Raw genomic sequence first — 19526 nt, forward strand, 5'->3', positions numbered from 1 at the left:
TTTGCGTGGTAAACAGATTTTGATAATAAAGGGAAATATGATCAAGAATTTTTGTAGGGTGTGTTATCCAATTTCTCCCCTGGTCTTGAAGAGCTGTGATTCTATTGTTCCTTCTACGATTAATAGTGGTGAGGCGGAAAAAATTGGTATTAGCATCCCCATTATTAAGCCAGTCAATACGTGATTTTAGTTTCCAAAACTCTTCCTCTAACCTAAGAATTCTATTGAAATCCAACATTAGGTCTTTTTCCAAATTTTGTAAAAACTTACTAGTTGGATAGTGGATAGAAGCCTGAATCCCATTTAATCTAGCAAGAATATTCTTTTTCTGCTTAAAAATGTTACCAAAGGTAGATTTGTTCCATTGTTGTACTATTGTTGTGAAATTATCAATTGCAGGAAGCAATGTGACATTATCCAGCCAAGTTTGTTTAACCACATCCTTAAAATTAGGATGACTATTCCAAATAGTTTCAAACCTAAATAATTTTGTCCTATCTATTGCAAAGCGTATTTGGTAAAACTTATCTATTGCAACATGTACTTTTTTGCTCTATAATTTTTATTTCCCTCTTCTCAATTCCCTCGCTTATTTTTGTATTCCTCTTTTGATCTTTCATTCACTTGTCGCTAGGACCCATCACTAAAGAATTTAGCCATGACTTCATTCATCTCAAAACTTTAGTAGAACATGCCTCTCATCAACAAAAAACTAGGGTTTAAGTCCATCAAAACCCTAATTGACACCCTCACCCTTCTCTTTCTCTCACTCACCCACCACTCAATTTTGCAATCAATCAGAATATACAAAACCCTAACTGATTCTAACTACATTAGAATAATTTATCTCCTCAAATCCCGCCAATGAAGTGTCTCTGTGGATCTGTAGAGAACAAGAAGAACGAAGACGTAGACGAAGAGGCAAAGTGATTACTTATTTAAGGTATTCATAGATATGCTTATATTTTGTTTCTATGTATTTCTCATCCAAAAAGGGCATTTTTAGATTCTAAGCTATTACCGGCTATTTTCTACTCGGCTATCATTTTGTCTCAGCTCTTGCTATTAAGTTCAAATCTCTTTTATTGCAATATATGATTTGAAGTATTTGGACATTTGAGATGCCTGATGATGTGTGTTGTTGGTCAAATCTTGATTTGTAAGATTTAATTTATTTCTTAAGTGGAGTTTGGATTTTTTGGGATAGTGGTTCTATTGATTTGTTTTTGCTGTGAACTTAGTTGATTGTTTTGTCACTGCGATATAGAATTCTTTGAATTACAGTGATACAAATGGTAAAGCATAATAATAGAAAGTAAAGAACGATAAATTGTGAGAAAATTTTACGCATCCAAAATGTAGAGTAGGAATTTATTTAGTGGGCTCCTACCCAATCATAATTAAAAATTAGAATGGGCACAAATATGCACTAGATGCTAACAAATTTCTTGAAATTTAATACGTCCATATATTTTGCCCTTCATCTTGTCTTCAAGTATCAAAATGATTTTGTCAATCTGCACAAAAAGAAGTCCTGCTGTTTCTTTCTCTTGCTAAAAGTTGGGTGATTCTTTCTCTTATTATAGGCTTCTATCTATAGAAATTGTAACATGCCAATAAATTTTGTTCTCTAGGTGTTCTAGAAAATTCTTCAATGAATTGGGATTTCTTTTACATTTCTTATGCATCTCGCTATCTTTTTTATTCTCTGATATTATTTTTTGGTTCCTTTTTGACAAGGGTGGTACTGTAAAAACTGACTCTATAGCGTTACATAGAGCTTGAAGTATCTCTATAACGATCCGACCGGTCGTTTTGAGAATTATAGCCCCGATCCCCTATTTACTGCTTTCGTCGTATCTTTTTCTGCTATTATGGCTTGCCGGGAGTTTTCGTTTTAGTTTTTGGAAAGTTTTGGAACATTTAGTCCCTAAACAGAGGCTTAAGTCTTAGGATTTAGATCGTATTTGGAACTGTGTGAAGACTACTTTAGAATAAAGTTCCGTCGATTTTGTTAGCTCCGTTGGGTGATTTTGGGCTTAGGGCATACCCGGATTGTATTTTGGAGGTCTGTAGCTGATTTAGGCTTGAAATGGCGAAAGTTGAATTTTGGAGATTTTGACCGGTAGTGGACTTTTTGATATCAGGTTCAAAATCTTATTCACCAAGTTGAAGTAGGTCCGTAATATTGAATATAACTTGTGTGTAAAATTTGAGGTCAATCGGATGTGGTTTGATAGGTTTCGACATCAGTTGTGGAAATTTAAAGTTTCAAGTTCTTTAAGTTTGAATTGGAAGATGATTTGTGATTTTAGCATTGTTTGATGTGATTTGAGGCCCTGACTAAGTTTGTATGGTGTTTTAGGATTGGTTGGTATGTTTGGTTAAGGTCTCGAGGGCCTCGGGTGAGTTTCAGATGCTTAACGGATCAAGTTGAGTTTTGGGAGAAATGCATGAAGTGTGCTGCATCTAGTGTAATCGCACATGCATACGATTGACTGCATGTGCGAGCCCGCAGAAGCGAGCCATAGAGAGCATGCGCGGTTTGGAAGGAAAAGTCCAGGGGTCGCAGATGCGAGGTAATATTCCGCATCTGCAAGCAACTATGGAACGCAGGTGCGAAGAGAGACTACAGAAGCAGACAAGTTTCTGCAGGTGCGTACGCGCAGGTGCGACCACCTTATCGTGGATGAGGGCCTTGAGGACTTAAGTGAAGTCCGCACCTGCGACGGTTTTTCTGCAGGTGCGGAACCACAGATGCAGTGGAGCCCCCTCGTAGAAGCGAAATCACTGGCAGAAAAGGGCTAAGTGTGAGGGTTTGATTTCATTCTCCATTTTTGGACCTAGAGAGCTCAGATTGAGGCAAAATTTTGAGGGATTTTGAGAGGAAGCTTGTGGGTAACGATTCTTAACTCCTTTATAGTTATATCCCACTAATCTATATTTTATTTCATCATTTAATTAGGGATTTGAGTTGAAAATTTGGGGGAAATTGGTAGAAACTTCATAGACTAAAATTTTTAGTTTTGGAAGGCGATTTGAGGTAGGATTCAAGTATTTCTTGTATGGTTAGATTCGTAAGTGAATGAGTGTTCATAGTTTGTGATGTTTACCCGATTTCGAGACGTGGGCCTGGGGAGAGTTTTTAGGACGATTTTCTAATTTCTTGCTTTAGCTTTGATTTCATTAGCTAGATTAATTCTTGTAGTTATATTAATGATATGTAATTGATTTTGGCTAGATTTAGGCCACTCAGAGTCGGATATTTGTGGAAAAGCATTGTTACAGATTGATTTGAGCTTGGTTCGAGGTAAGTGACTTGCCTAACCTTGTGTGGGGGAACTTCTCTTAGGATTTGGTATTGTTTTGATATGTGAGCACCGTGTACGTAAAGTAACGAGTCCGTACATGGGATATTTGTTGTGAAACTCCATTTTCATTAAGTAATTACCTTTTTAACTTTAATTGAGCTACACTAGCATATGTAATTATCTTATTTAGTTTAGACAACATGTCTACGTGTCTTAATTGCTTATCTGAACTCTTTGCAGCATGCTAGTGAATTCCATGTATCTTCTTTGACTTGTAATTAGTCTAAATTGTAGGATTTCGTCTTGTAGCTGTTATTTCTATTGTTTGAGCTGTATATTTACTTTTGGGACTACGAAATGGTATTTTGGGAGATGCCCTTGCATATTTAATTCGGGATTAAGGAACGGTATTCTGAGAGATCCCTCTGTCTTGCATATTTACTTTGGGACTACGGAACGATATTCCGGGAGAACCCCATGTACATTTACGTTTGGGACTACAAGACAGTATCTCGGGAGATCCCTTATTTTTATCTCTATGTACTGAGCTATTACCCTTCTATGATTTGATTTGTTAAATTTCAATCCTTATTTTACTGCGATATTTCATTCTGTCTTGTTTTTATTATATCTATACCAGTAGGGCCCTGGCCTGACCTCGTCACTATTCAATCGAGGTTAGGCTTGACGCTTACTATGTACCATTGTGGTGTACTCATGCCCTTTCCTGCACATGTTTTTGTGTGCAGATTCAGGTACTACTTATCAGCCGCATTATCAGTGAGTCGAGACAGATTTGGAGACTTCAAGGTATATCTGCCGCGTCCACAGACCTCGGAATCCCTTTCTACTCTTCCCCATGTCAAACACTTCCTGTATTTCCTTTTGTTAGACTCTAGAGTATTGGGATACTATTTTCTTTCTGTAGTTTGTGGCTCATGATGTTCCGGGTTTTGGGCATACTCTGTATTACTGAGTAGTTGGTTATTGTACATGCCAAGCGGCATGGTATTCAGCTATGTTGTTACAGTTGCAGTTAGTTGATAAATTTATGTTATCATTTCACTTTTTTGCAAATGTTAGGCTTACTAGATACTAGATGCTGTCACGACATTATACGAAGGGGAATTGGGCCGTGACAAGTTGGTATCAGAGATCTAGGTTCGTAGGTGTCGTGAGTCACAAGCTGGTTTATTAGAGTCTCGCAGATTGATACGAAGACGTCTATACTTATCTTCGGGAGGCTATGGAACTGTTAGGAAAATTTCACTTCTTTTGATTCCTTGTTGTGCGAAAAGGTTGACTTCGAAAAGTCTAAACTTCTGTCTTCTATTCTCTCAAAGATGGTGAGGACACGTGCAACCAGAGATGACTAGGCACCCACGCCCCCTGCTAGATTCGCTAGAGGCCAGAGCTGGGGTAGAGGCCGAGGACGCCCAAGTAGTGCAGCCAGAGCACCAAAGCGAACTGCTATAAAGGAGCCACCAGTAGTTCCAGTCGGAGCACATGCACCTGAGATGCCTACTACTACTACTACTACTACTACACCAACTCTCTAGGGGAACCTTGCACAGTTATTAAGCATGTTCGGTACTCTAGCTCAGGCAGGGTTGATTCCTCTTGCTACAGCCACATATCAGGCCAGAGAAGGAGCACAGACTCCCGCCGCCCGCACCCCAGAGCAGCGGGTTTAGGTTGATCAGATTCTAGAGGTTATACTGGTGCCTACTTATAGCCCTAATTCAACCCAAGGGTAGAGCATCAGTTTCAGAAAAGGAGCAACGTAGGCTTGAGAGGTACTAGAATTATCACCCTCCTACCTTCAGTGGTTTGGCGAAAGAGGATGCTCAGGGTTTTCTATAGGAGTGCCACCATATCCTCCATAATATGGGCATAGTAGAGTCGAGTTGGGTTTCTTTCACTGCATTTCAGCTTCAAGGAGCAGCCTATCAGTTGTGGCGTGCTTATAAGTTGGGTAGTCTGGCTGAGGCAGCTTCCCTTGCATAGACTCAGCGCTTGGATAGGGTTTTGAGAGAGTGCGTCCCTCAGAACCTCAGGTACACATGGCACGCGGAGTTTGAGCTGTTTTGCCAGGGTGCTATGACTATTTTAAAGTATGCAATTCGTTTCAGCGACTTGGCTAGATATGCACCGGCCTTAGTCTTTAGATTTCGAGGGAGGGCCCGTCGGTTTATTTAGGGACTCCATCCTAGTATCAAGACTAGCATGTTCTGGAGTTAGAGATGGATATCTCATACCAGCAGGTTGTAAGTATTGCTAGGAGAATAGAGTGCATGCTTTCTTGGGAGAGGTAGGAGAGAGAGGCTAAGAGGTCTCAAGAGTCTGGCCATTATTCTAGTGCTCGTGCCTCGGTTGCATTTCGACATGGTAGGAGTTTTGTGAGTCATCCCGTTTATTTAGCTCTTCCAGCCTCCAATGGTGTTCCAGCCCCCTCTAGGCCTCAGGAGCCTTATTATGCACCTCTAGTATCTAGTGTGCCTCCTGCACAGGGTGTTTTTAGCGGTCAGTTCAGCAGACCTGGCTCGAGTCAGCCCCAGCAGCCACACCCTCCTAGAGCTTGTTTTGAGTTTGGTGACACTCGCCATATGGTGAGGGATTGCCCCAGATTTAGGAGGGGTGCACCTCTACAGACTTCCCAGCCACAGTGTGCTCCACCAGGTCCCTATGCTATGATTATAGCATCAACTACTACTCAACCTACTCAGCCAACTCAAGAGGAGGTCTGGGAGGTAGATGTCGCCCTAGAGGGGGAGGCCAGGCCAGATACTGTGCCTTTCCCGCTCATATAGAGGTAGTTGCTTCTGCTTCTGTCATTACAGGTTTTGTTCCGGTCTGCCATAGAGATGCATCGGTCCTATTCGATCCAGGATCCACTTATTCCTATGTGTCATCTTGTTTTGCCCCACATCTGGGTATATCTCGGGATTGAGTTTTGCTATTTATATGTCTACTCCTGTGGGAGATTATCTTGTTGTGGACCGCGTATATTGGTCGTGTTTGGTTACTCTTAGTGGTTTTGAGACCAACACCGATTTATTATTGCTCAACATGGTAGACGTTGATGTTATCTTGTGCATGGACTGGTTGTTGCCCCATTATGCTATTCTTGATTATCACGCCAAGACTGTGACGTTGGCTATGCCAGGTTTACCACAATTAAAGTGGAGGGTACCTTAGATTACACTCCCAATAGAGTTATTTGATTTCTTAAAACTCAACGAATGGCTGAGAAGGGGTATGATGCGTATCTAGCCTATGTGAGAGATGTCAGTATTGATACCCCTACAATTGAGTCAGTCCTAGTAGGGAGGGATCTCCCTGATGTGTTTCCAGCTGATCTTTTGGGCATGCCGCCCGATAGAGATATCAACTTTGGTATTGATTTGTTGCCGGGCACTCAGCCCATCTCTATTCCTCCTTATTGTATGGCCCCTTTTGAGTTGAAGAAGATGAAGGAACAGTTGCAGGAATTGCTTGATAAGGGCTTTATTCAGTCCAGTATGTCACCATGGGGTGCTCTTATCTTATTTGTGAATAAAAATGATGGTTCTATGCGTATGTGCATTGATTATCACTAGTTGAACAAAGTTACAGTGAGGAACTAGTACCCTTTACCTCATATTGATGATCTATTTGATCAGTTACAGGGTGCCGGAGTGTTTTGCAAAATCTGCTTGCGTTCAGGTTATCATCAGTTGAAGATTCGGTAGCCAGATATCCCGAATACTGCTTTCAGGACTCGGTATGGTCATTACGAGTTCCTTGTGATGTCATTTAGGCTGACCAATGCCCCAGCAGCACTTATGCATTTGATGCATAGTGTATTCGATCCTATCTTGACTCGTTCGTCATTGTCTTTATTGATGAAATTCTTGTGTACTCTCGGAGTCGGGAGGATTATGAGAAGCACCTGGGATAGTGCTTCAAATCATGAGAGAAAAGAAGTTATATGCAAAGCTCTCATAATATGAGTTCTGATTGGATTCAGTGGCATTTTTGGGTCACATAGTGTCGAGTGAAGGGATCAAGGTGGATCCGAAGAAGGTGGAAGCAGTGTAGAGTTGGCCCAGACCATCCTCAACTATAGAGATTCGGAGTTTTTTTGGTTTCGCAGGGTATTACCATCAATTTATTGAGGGATTCTCATCTATTGCAGCACCTATGACCAGGCTAACCTAGAAGGGTGCTCCGTTCATGTGGACGGAGGAGTTTGAGGAGAGGAAAACTTTGACTACATCCCCAGTATTGGTATTGCTTACATGTTCGGGGTCTTATACTTTTTATTGTGATGTGTCGTGAGTTGGTCTCAATGCATTGTTATTGCAGGACCGTAGGGTGATTGCCTACGCGTCTAGACATCTGAAGGTGCATGAAAAGAACTATCTTGTCAACAACCTTGATTTAGCAGCTATTGTTCATGCCTTGAACATTTGGAGGCACTATTTGTATGGTTTCCTTTATGAGATCTACACTGATCAACAGAGTTTGCAGCATCTGTTCAAGTAGAAGGATCTTAACTTGCATCAGCGGAGGTGGTTAGAGTTTCTTAAGGATTACGATATCACTATTTTATACCATTCCAGAAAGGCCAATGTGGTGGCTGATGCCTTGATTCGTAGGGAGGGGAGTTTGGGGAACTTAGCCTATTTGCCAGCAGCAAAGAGGCCATTAGCATTGGATGTTTAGGTCTTGGCCAACCAATTTGTTAGATTGGATATTTCTGAGCCGAGTCGAGTTTTGGCTTGTGTGGTCTCCCAGTCTTCTCTTTATGATCGTATCAGGGAGCATCACTATGATGACCCCCATCTGCTTGTCCTTAAGGACACGGTTCAAAACGGTGATGCTAAAGAGGTCACTATTGTTGATAATGGTGCATTGAGGATGCAGGGCAGGCTATGTGTGCCCAATGTAAATGGATTGCGTGAGTTGATTCTTTAGGAGGCTCATAGTTTGCGGTACTCTATTCATCCGGGTGCCACAAAGATGCATCAAGACTTGAGGTAACATTATTGGTGGCGTAGCATGAAGAAGGACATAGTGGAATATGTAGCTCGGTGCCTAAATTGTTAGTAGGTGAATTATGAGCATCAACGGTCGGGTGGATTGCTCTAGAAGTTAGAGATTCCGGAGTGAAAATGGGAGTGGATCACTGTGAATTTTGTTGTTGGACACCCATGGACTCAGCGGAAGCTTGATGCAGTTTGGGTGATTGTGGATAGTCTGACCAAGTCAGCTCATTTCCTTCCTGTGATGACTACCTATTTTTTGGAGCAGATGGATCGAGTTTATATTCGCGAGATTGTGAGACTTCATGGCGTGCCAGTATCTATCATCTCTAACAGGGTTACCTAGTTTACATCACAGTTCTAGAGGGCCGTACAACAGGAGTTAGGTACTCGGGTGGAGGTGACCACAACATTTCACACTCAGACGGACATACAGTCTGAGAAAACTATTCAGATTCTAGAGGTTATGCTCCGTGTGTGTATGATGGAGTTTGGAGGTTCTTGAGATCAGTTCTTGCCCCTTGCAGAGTTTGCCTACAATAACAGTTATTAGTCGAATATTCAGATGGAACCGTATAAGGCTCTATATTATAGGCGGTGTTGGTCCCCAGTGGGTTGTTTCGAGCTGGGTGAGGCCAGATTATTGGGTACAAACTTGGTTCAAGATGCCTTAGAAAAGGTTAAGGTGATCCAGGATAGACTTCGCACAGCCCAGTCCAGATAGAAGAGTTATGTAGATCGGAAGGTTTGCGTATTACATTCATGGTTGAAGAGTGGGTCTTGCTCTGGGTTTCTCCTATGAAGGGCATTATGAGGTTCACAAAGAAGGTCAAGCTGAGCCCAAGGTTCATTGGTCCATTTGAGGTGTTACAGCGAGTTGGGAGGTTGCTTATGAGCTTGCCTTGCCTCCCAGTATGGCAGGAGTTCATCCGGTATTCCATGTTTCTATGCTCCAAAAGTATCACAGTGATCCGTCTCACGTGTTGGATTTTAGCTCAGTCCAGTGGGACAAGGATCTATTCTATGTTGACTACCCAATGCCTATTTTGGACATGCATGTTTGAAAGCTGAGATCAAAGAACATTGCTTAGGTGAAGGTTCAGTGTAGGGGTCAGCCGGTCGAGCAGGTGACTTAGGAAACCGAGCAGGATATGCGTAGCCATTATCCTCATATTTTCACCACTTCATGTAAGTCTCTATGCTCGTTCGAGGAAGAACGATTGTTTTAAGAGGGGGAGGATATAATGACCCGGCCGGTAAGTTGAGAGTTATAGCCCCGATCACCTATTTACTGCTTCCCCCATATCTGTTTCTGCTGTTGTGTCTTGCTGGGAGGTTTCGTTTTGGTTTTTGGAGTGTTCTGGGACATTAGTCCCTAAATGGAGGCTTAAGTCTTAGGATTTGGATCATAGTCGGAACTATGTGAAGACAACTTCGGAATGGAGTTTCATCGATTTATTAGCTCCATTGGATGATTTTGGGCTTAAGGGCATGCCCGGATTGTGTTTTAGAGGTCTATAGTTTATTTAGGCTTGAAATGGTGAAAGTTGAATTTTTAGAGATTTTGATCGGTAGTGGACTTTTTGATATCAGGGTCTGAATCCGATTCCGGAAGTTGGACTAGGTCCATAATATTTAATATGACTTGTGTGCAAATTTTGAGGTCAATCGGACATGGTTTGATAGGTTTCAGCATCAGTTATAAAAATTTGAAGTTTCAAGTTCTTTAAGTTTGAATTGGAGGATGATTCGTGATTTTAGGTTGTTTGATATTATTTGATTGCTCAACTAAGTTCATATGGTCTTTTAGGATTGATTGGTATGTTTGGTTGAGGTCTCGGGGGCCTCTGGTGAGTTTCAGATGCTTAACATATCAAGTTTAGGTTTGGGAGAAATGGCTGAAGTATGCTGCATCTGGTGTAATCGCACCTGCGCAAGATTGACCGCAAATGCAAGCACGAATAAGCGATCCATAGGTCTCTAGTGCGGTTTGGAAGGATGAGTTCAGGGGTTGTAGATGCAAGGTAATATTCTGCATCTGCAATGCTCACAGATGCGATAATGGAACGCAGGTGAGAAGATAGACCGCAGAAGCGGACAAGTTTCCGCAGGTGCGCACACGCAGGTGAGACCACCTTATCGCAAGTGCGGGACTTGAGGACAAAAGTGAAGTCCACACCTGCAATGGTTTTTCCGTAGGTGTGGAACCACAGATGCGGTGGACTCCCCTCGCAGAAGTAAAATCATTGGCAGAAAATGGCTAAGTGCGAGAGTTTGATTTCATTCTCCATTTTTGGACCTAGAGAGCTCGGATTGAGGTGAAATTTCGAGGGATTTTCAGAGGAATCTTGTGGGTAACGATTCTTAACTCCTTTATAGTTATATCCCACTAATCTATAGTTGATTTCATCATTAAATTAGGGATTTGAGTTGGATATTTGGGGAAAAATGGTAGAAACTTCATAGACTAAAATTTCGAGTTTTGGAAGGAGATTTGAGGTTGGATTCGAGTAATTCTTCTATGGTTAAACTCGTGAGTGAATGGGTTTTCATATTTTTTGACTTTTACCCGATTCCGAGACGTGATCTAAGGAGATTTTGTTGGGAAATTTTCTAATTTCTTGCTTTAGCTTTGATTTTATTAGCTAGATTAGTTCTTGTAGTTATATTTATGATATGTAATTGATTTTGGCTAGATTTGGGACACTCGGAGTTGGATATTCGGGGAAAGAGCATTGTTACGGATTGATTTGAGCTTGGTTTGAGATAAGTGGCTTGCCTAACCTTGTGTGGGGGAACTCTCCTTAGGATTTGGTATTGTTTTGATATGTGAGCGACGTGTACGTGAAGTGACGAGTGCGTACATGGGCTATTTGTTGTAACACTCTATTTTCATTAAGTAATAACCTATTTCACTTTAATTGAGCTACACTAGCATATGTAATTGTCTATTTAGTTTGGAGTAGCATGTCTACGTGTCTTAATTGCTTATCTGGACTCTGTGCAACATGCTAGTGAATTTCATGTATCTTCCTTGACTTGTACTTAGTCTAAATTGTAAATTTTCGTATTGTAGCTGTTATTTTTATTGTTTGAGTTGTGTATTTACTTTTGAGACTACAGAACGGTATTCCAGGAGATTCCCCTGTACATTTACGTTTGGGACTACGAGATGGTATCTCGGGAGATCCCCTGTTTTTATCTCTGTGTACTGAGCTGTTGCCCTTCTATGATATCATTTATTAAATTTTGGTCCTTATTTTATTGCGATATTTCATTCTGTCTTGTTTTTATTATATCTATACCAGTAGGGCCCTGATCCTAACCTCGTCACTGCTCTACCCAGGTTAGGCTTGGCACTTACTGGGTACCGTTGTGGTGTCCTCACACCATTTCCTGCAAATGTTTTCATGTGCAGATTTAGGTACTACTTATCAGCCGCATTATCAGTGAGTCGAGACAACTTTGGAGTCTTCAAGGTATATCTGCCGCGTCTACAAGTCTCAGAGTCCCTTTCTACTCTTCTCCATGTCAAACATACTTCCTGTATTTTCTTTTGTTAGACTTTGGAGTATAGGGATACTATTTTCTTTCTGTAGTTTGTGACTCATGATGTTCCAGGATTTGGGCTTACTGTGTATTATTGAGTAGTTGGTTATTGTACATGCCAAGCAGCATGGTATTCAGCTATGTTCTTACAGTTGTAGTTAGTTGATTAATTTATGTTATCATTTCACTTTTTCGCAAATATTAGGCCTACCTAGTTGTACAGACTAGGTGTCGTCATGACGTTATACGGAGGGGAAATTTGGTCGTGACAATCTCTCTGCCTACGTTTTCATCTTTACATTCTTAAGTTACTATTTTAATTTCTGTACCTATTGATATTTGGTTTTCTTTCGCCGTTGATTAGCTATTTGAGGTCAGCTTGTACACGATACATCTAAGTCCGTGTTTGCCTCTACTGATAAAATTTGATAGTACTAAGTTTGCGAAGTTCTTCAAAATATTGAGGTATCAAAATTAATATATAAATTGCTTTAGGCACCTTGTATTTTAAAATTTCTATTAAGCTATTGCGATGGTGGACTTCTGCTGTTTAGAAAACGATTTCAGGGTAATTTCAAGTTGTTGTTTTAGATATTTTTTCATCCTTTTGTGTTGCTTCATCTCCCTCCGATTTCCTCTAGATTTAGCTTCATTTCATAATCCATGGACAGTTATTTCCTTGGTGGAACTAAGAAAGTAGACGCGCTATACTTAGAGCATATGTGTACACATGTTGCTTTTCATGACCAAAGTGCTAGCCAACCCATAAACAGCAAATAACAAACAGTAGTTGCTACAACATAGTAAGTATATAAGACTTGCTTTCATGAAATTTCATGGAGTTCCATTCAAAATAAGAGAGCAAATTTTTAACATGTCCTGTATCTTATAAATACTTTTAGCTTTTGCAGATTGATAGAAAATCTCTTACATATTTTGTTGTATGCATAATCTTCTTTATATTTTGCTTTGCGGATTCATGAAATCCATCCAAGAAGTTGGGGAGGGGAATGAGTGAAATTATTGTGATAAAGAAAGATCGGTAGGCACCCGAATATGAACAACTTATAAAACAAGACCACCATGGACTGGTAATGAACTTTTGTCGACAAACATAGGCAGTATGAAAGGTTGAACTACAGCTTAGTTAGGAATACTTTCCACATAGTGAAAAGACTTCTTCAGTTAAAGAAAAATAAACAATATCCATAAAATAGACGATTAAGTAAAATATAACTTTTAGATGCATTCCTTATAACCATTTATTAGGTAAAAGTGTACTCACATGTTGCAGTCATATACTTGCTCCAAGTCTTCAAGATTCTCAACCTAACTTAAGAGCTCTTTTTTTGTTTATCAATATCTTTTTAATAGCTGATATGCCTTAAAAGAGTTGCAAATAGTAGCTTTCTATATATTCAATATTGGAATTATTAAACTTCGGTAGGTTAGCCGATAGTAATGTCAAAGACTCAAATTATTCAGAATGCTTTTCCATAGGTACTCTGCTTGTGCAATTGATAGAAAACACTACTATCGGCTATATATCCCCACATTTTGAAGCTAAAGATAGTTAAGGAAGGTTGTTTTATGGTGTGAGGATATTGTAGATGGATTTGTGGCTTGAAATTCATTGCGGGGTAGAGGAATTTCTATTGTGGAGCATTGTAGTCGAATTTTGCATATAAGTGTTTGATGAAATGCCTAAAAGACCTTTATTGTTCTTTCTAGTAACGGTTTGGTTTGTTTGTGTTGCTATAGATTGAGGTGGTTCGAGTAGCGGAACTTCATAGGAACTTTAAGGAAAAGCTTAATCAAGGTATGTTGAATAAACACACTTTCTATAATCGGAATCTACGAGTTCCTCGTAAGTTCCAAATGTGGTTTGTTCAAACTCCTATTCCTACTGTTTCAAATTGCTTCCGATGATTGATTTTCCCAAATGCTTATGTACTCGAGTTGCGTTCGAATTGATCCTATCCTATTGTGCTTCCCCTTAGAGAGAAAATGTTCAAATATGGTTGTTGTAACTAATGTAGACGATTTGAATCCATGTTTCAATTGTAAATCACGATGCTCTCCTTTGTAAGTATTTCCAATGTGTTTGAGTTCTTACATACTCATGAGTTGAAGCTATAGATGTCATGCTCCCCTTTTGGGAAAAGTGTTCCAAGAATAAATGATGTATTAATCTCTTATGATTTTAACTTATATTTTGATTGCCAATCATTTTGATCCACTCTTTGAAAGAAATTCAATGAGTCTAAGGCACTCATTACTAGTGAGCTTAAAGCTATAATTTTCGAAATGTTCTATATATTGATTTTTATGATAATGATCCAAGATAGTAAAGAAATAAAAGTGTGAAATATGAAATGCGGCCATTAATGTGCCATGAATGAGGAACTCTAAGTATGGCCAAGAGAACCAATGAAATAAAGATGTTGTGAATGGTTAAAAGTGCTAATGAAGGGTTAGATGGTACGAAAAGCTATGAGATGAATACATTTATATTTCTATTTCCTTTATATACAAAATATTTTTGGGAGTATCATTAGCGAGCCGAGGAAGGCTGGGTTATAAAGGCCTACAACCGAAACTACATGTGTCAGTGTAGAAGTTGATTGAGGGATGAATTCTCATGGTATATTGTATTGAGATTATTCTCCTTAATTGGGATGAGCTTGTTGCTGGCATTGGATGTCGACTCACACGTCATATGTGGGGAGACGACCTAGCCGATATGGTGGTGATGGGATGCCATGTCGCGCCCATAGTGTTTCCTCCTTATTATTATTTTATTTGATTCACATCACATGTCGATCCATATTCGTTGGTGGAGAGATGGCTTAGCTGATCGAGACCTGATCCGACTCCATGCCTCGTGCATGGTGTGATGATCGGTGGCTCAAGATCTCTCGACCAAAATTGATAATGTTTCGTTGGATGTTTGATCATATTTTAACTTGGAAATTAAATATTATTGATGTTCTTACCGCTTCCATGTTTCTCTCCTTTTATGTTGATTTTTCACTGCATGAGAGGGTATTTAGTTTTGCATACTAGTTCTATTCCATATGTCCTAACGTCCCTTTTACCTGGGATGCTGCATCTTTATTGGATGCTGGTGGCTTTGTAATAGGTGGCTCAGGTTCTTTATAGGTGTACCTCTTCTCAGCTGATTTGGTGAGTGATATTTATCTTAAAGTATGTATATTTATATGCATATCGCCTCTCATTTTACTTATGTTTCATAGATTTCGGATGTGAAATGTAATAATTTATGTTTATTTGTGGTATTTGTATGTATAAGAATCATTCGGAGACAATATAGGACTAAGGTGCAAGATTGGAGGCAAAAAGGAGCGAAATGGGAAAAAGGCCACAGAGTAGCGCCCAAGCTAGCGTGGGGCGATACCTGTGGCGCAGAAGGCAGAATGCTAAAAAGTTCCAGTGCTAGGGCTAGCGCCCCACACTACGTTGGGCGTTGTGATGGGAAAGTTCTCCTAGTTCACTTGAAAAAGGTTATTTTGGCCGAAGACCTCCCCCCCAAACTCCTAGTTGGGCCTAGGTTCCAATCCAAGCCTGCCGCTCGTCGTGTTAAATTGTTGTTTCGTTGGTGACATTTGTGCACTTGTTATTGTGTAGATTGATTGGTGTTGTTGGGATATTGGGTGTGTTATGGTGCTGAAGGTATATAGTTGAAGGTTGTATGTGTTCTTGTTGTTCTGATGGACTTGGAGAAAGCAAGGAAAACAAGGGAGATGTTGTCTATTTTAATATAAAATAAGCTTGTCATTCGTTGTACGATAGTTGCATCATTCGTAGCTTAACGATAGTATTATTGTCGTTGTTGTAGATTAAAGTGCAACAACAAAAGTTCAATGTGGTCAGTGGACAGACTGTGATAAGGTATGTTAAGACACTTCCTTTTTTTTGGCATGATCTAAAGTGAAATGAACGTAAATGATACGATATTTCACAACGGATCTATTCCTAGAAACTAAGGTTGTCCATGTTGTTCTTTCCTTATAAATATACTCAAAGCATGCACGTATGATGCTTGAATTCTATTGAGGTTCATATTGATGGTATGATGTCAATAACGTTAATCGAAGGTGCAATGACCTCATGTCACTCCGAAAGGCTTAAAATGTGATTCCATGAGTCCAACATGCATTATATATATGTATCTATTTTACTCTACCGAGCCGGGCTATAGTCGGCCCGGTTCGACACCTATTGTGAAACTACTAATCAATTGGGTTTTACTGAGCTCCACATGGCTGGGTACGATTCTACCGAGCCTTATGATGGTCAGGTACATTTTTACTGAGTCCTCTTTGAGGCTGAGTATGATATGATGATGATGCCCACAAAGGCAAATGTTTTTAAAAGATTATGTATATATATGTATCATGCATTTCATGTCAGTAGCCCTCAAAGGTACTCATATGTTACAGGTTGTATCTTCTCTATCTCTTTTTACATTATTGTTCTTATTTATGCTTTACAACCTTACATACTCGATACTTTATTCGTACTGACATCCTTTTTTCCTAGGGACACTGTGTTTCATGTCTGCAGGTCCCGATAGACAGGTTGGCAGCCCTTTTAGTAGGCTATTAGCTCAGTGGAAGGTGTTTGTGTACTTTACTTGCTTTGGAGTTGCATATTTAGTCAGTATGTTTGGACGTGTATTGATTTGTATGGCAGGGCGCTATCCCGACCTTTATGATGTTTATATACTCTTAGAGACTTGTAGATATATGTCATGTATAAGTATGCCTGTATGGCCTTATCGGCATATGTTTCGAGCGTACAAATGATCATATCGGCCTTTTAGGCTTGTATGTCACATGTATAAGTTTGTATATCATATTGGGCCGTCCTATTTCTAGTATTCCCTTATGTTATAGTTTGGTTTATCTAATGATAGCATTTCCGACTCATTTACCCATGATAGTATGACAAAAAAGATACGTTACGTTGGTAGTCAGTTGGATAAGGCACCAGGTGCCCGTCGCGGCCCATCAGTTTGGGTCGTGACAAAACTTCTCAACTTTCCAGACCGTCAACTATCCAACTTTCGCCATTCAAACCAAAATGACCTACGGACCTCCAAACAAAATACGGACATACACCAAAGTCCAAAATCACTATATGAAGATATCGTTACCATCAAAACTCCATTCCGAAGTTGTTTACTCATAAGTCAATATCCGATCAACTCTTTCAACTTAGGCTTCCAACCTTGGAACTAAGTGTCCTAATTCAATCCGAAACATCCGCGGAACTAAATCAACCACCTCAGAAAGTCACACAACTAAAATTGAGCATAGAATAAGTAATAAATGAGGGGAAAGGTTCTACAATACTCAAAACAACCGGTCGGGTCATTACAATTTTGTGTAGATCCAGGCGTTGGTAGCAACAAACTTCAGAAGTGACCTTGTCACTGGTAGAGGCGATCCAAGGAAGTGCTGCATGTTTGCTCGCAGACCCTTGGAGTCTCCTTCCGCTATCTTTGATAATGTTATTTATACATTCAAATAGTATTGCATTATTTAGAGAATTCACTTATATTTGGTTTTAAAGCTCATGACTTCGTACTACAAGTTTCAGGGGGATTTATGTTGTAGTACCTTATGCTATCTTTTGTTGAGTATCTCTCTGCTATTTATGATATTTCAGTTAAACTATATCTCATTTTGCTTAATTTTATTTATGTTATATGTTGGCTTACCTAGTCTTAGAGGTAAGGTGCCATCACGACCATTAGTTGGATTTTGGGTCGTGACAAGTTGGTACCAGAGCTCTCTGTTCATAGGTTCTATGGGTCATCAGCATGTCTAGTAGAGTCTTATGGATCGGTACGGATACGTATCTACTTATCTTTCAGAGTATATTTAAACCTTTGTCTTTCTATAATTTTTTCCCAGGGTTGGAGCCGTGAGAGACCGGGGGGGGGGGCAGAGGTAGAGGTGGGGCACGAGCCACAACTAAGGATCGTGCTAAATCAGCTACTGTAGAGCCACCAGTAACTCCTATTGAGGAGTAGGTTGTGATCATATTAAGGTGGTGGGACCAGCTCAGGCTCCGGAGGGATCTAATGCTAGACTAGGACTCTAGGAGATTTTAATTCATATTCTGTGCGTGTTTGAGGGTTTGACCTAGATGGGTATGATCCCTATTGCTCGAGCTACTTCATAGGCTCGTGGTGGAGCCCAAACTTCCACCGCACACACATTAGAGTAGCTGGCTCATGGTTACCGGACACTGAAAGTCCTACAGATGTAGCTAGTCATTACAGTTCAACCCAAGATTATACCAGCCTTAACTGTTGATGAATAGAAGAGGATGGAGAGATTTTAGAGACTTCATCATCCCCACTTTAGTGGAGAGCACATTGATGATGCACAAGGTTTTCCTTATCAACGTCACTGTGTTCTATGTAATTTTGGTTTATTGGACTTGAACGTGGTAGATTTTGATAGTTTTAAGATGACAAGACCATCCTACTGATGGCGGAAAACTTATGAGTTGAGTAGGCTAGCTGACACCACTTGCATGGTCTCGGTTCTCAATTCTCTTCTTTGAGAAGTTTACTCCAAATACTCGTAGAGATGAGCTGTATAGCCAGTTTGAGAACTTGCAACATGAGTGTATGACTATTACCCATTATGCGATGAGGTTCATAGAGTTATTGCACTATGCAACTTTTCTGATTCCTACAGAGAAGGAGGGGATCGGTAGATTTGTTGAGGGACTCAGCTATAGTCTTAGGTTTGGATGGCACGAGATGTTGAGTCTTAAACTACCTTTAACTAAGCTGTCGAGACTGTCAGGAGGTTGGAGCGTATCCGCACATAGAAGAAGGAGGATATAGTGGCCAAAGGAGTTTGAAATGATTTTTTCATAAAATTATGTATGGAGGACTACATATTGATAATGCTTGATAATCATTAGAGTCATCAAGTGGTTACAATATATACATATATATTGTATGGCTTTATAAAATAATTTTTTTCTTTCTTGGAGTATTTTGCCTGAGATTATGACATAAAATAAGATTTTTTTATGGATAATGCGATAGATAATCGAAATCAGAGAGCTCTAGAAACAATAATCATTATCAATTTTAATGAAAATCTTAAAAAGAAAAATAAAAGGTATGTATAAGAAGATATATAACGTACATTTGGGGGGGGGGGATTCACTTATGTTTATTTAGTATATTTTAATTTATGCATAAGGATTTTGGGTCGGGTCAGTAGGGATCAGGTGAGGTCGGTCTTCTTTTAGTTGGGTTAACTTTTCTCGGATCGAAAACAAAAAATAGAAAATTTGGAGTAAAAATATTATATGGAAAGTTAGGTTTCCGAGACAATTGTGACCTTTGTGTGAGTAGGTAAAAGTCTTGTGATTTTTGTGTTAGAAAACATAGTTAAATGACTTTTGTGGAAAAAGAAATTCATAGTTATATGACTATTTGCGCATTTTACACTATCTTTATGTTTCCTAATATTTTGTGCTTCTGTCATCAAATTGAGAAAACTCTTTAATATATACTACATGGTAAGATATGGTACGCTATTATAAATATATTATTTACCCTGAAAATAGTTTTAACAATTAA

The sequence above is a fragment of the Nicotiana sylvestris genome, chromosome 9 (assembly GCF_000393655.2).
Source record: "Nicotiana sylvestris chromosome 9, ASM39365v2, whole genome shotgun sequence".
Classification (NCBI taxonomy): Eukaryota; Viridiplantae; Streptophyta; class Magnoliopsida; order Solanales; family Solanaceae; genus Nicotiana; species Nicotiana sylvestris.